The sequence below is a fragment of the Aplysia californica genome, unplaced genomic scaffold (genome assembly GCF_000002075.1).
Source record: "Aplysia californica isolate F4 #8 unplaced genomic scaffold, AplCal3.0 scaffold00537, whole genome shotgun sequence".
Classification (NCBI taxonomy): domain Eukaryota; kingdom Metazoa; phylum Mollusca; class Gastropoda; order Aplysiida; family Aplysiidae; genus Aplysia; species Aplysia californica.
This window is the reverse complement of record NW_004797807.1, coordinates 278,015-279,080: the sequence shown is the minus strand read 5'-3', so window position 1 is coordinate 279,080 and position 1,066 is coordinate 278,015.

Below are 1,066 nucleotides of genomic sequence, written 5' to 3'. Positions count from 1 at the left end.
CACACACACACACACACACACACACACACACACACACACACACACACACACGCACACTTTAACCGCCCCAACCAATACACTCCTAAAAATCGATCAGTTTTGCTCTAACTGCGAAAATTGACTTTCCCCGGCCGGCGTCAGCAAAACACGTTCTCTTTCACTTGGTTGTACCCCTGAGGTGTTTACCCCTGACATGTGGACAGCTTCGCGAATCCCAAAATAAACACTATTATTTTGTGAGTTGTTCCACCATCGCTAGTTTTGCTCCTATCCCCTGGTGGCAATGCTGTTGTTGAAGGTTGTGGTTTGGACGTGACAAAAAACGGAACAGTTGGAGGAATTAAAGTCCGATTGAACGTTCGTGGGTTTGTTTTGTAGTATAAATAAGATTGGGCCCGCCATTTGAAGCTTACTTCATCTATCACTCACTTCCGGACTCTTCCCTCTTCGAGGAGCCTCCAATCACGAAAGACATTCTAAAATTTGTTTGGATAATGAAATTTTCTTTTACCCGTTTTGCAATAAGGCGGTTAGCAGTGTTTCAGGCGTCAAATAAAACCATTGAAAAATTTCGTCTCAGTTGTCAAGTGTTGATTTTCGGCTGAATATTCATTTGTAATTGCACGTTGTTTTTTGGGAAGAACTCATGCCATCTAGGGGGCGGGCTGGTTCAGCCCTGCCTGCAATGGCCAACCCAGGCGTAGTGGGATGCAGCATTCCAGCAAACAAACGAAGGTATTGGTGAAAAAAATCTCCATCTGAAAATCGAACATCTGTCTTCTGCATACGACACTGAAGAGCCCACTTGCTACTCCACAGACAGATGCAGCAGAGTGAAGAGAGGACAATCAGGTGAAGTACATGTCCAAAAGACTTGGCTGTCTACTCAGCGAAGCCAGTAATAAAACCCAGTGTCCTACGCTACGACCCTCAAACCACTGGACACGGACGCTTACTTGTCTAGGTGGAGATACATAAAAAATGGGAAATCTGGAACAGGGGGAGGTGTGTGTGTGGGTTGGGGCGGGGGGGGGGGGGGGGGAGTTAGACAAGCAAGACGAAAGGA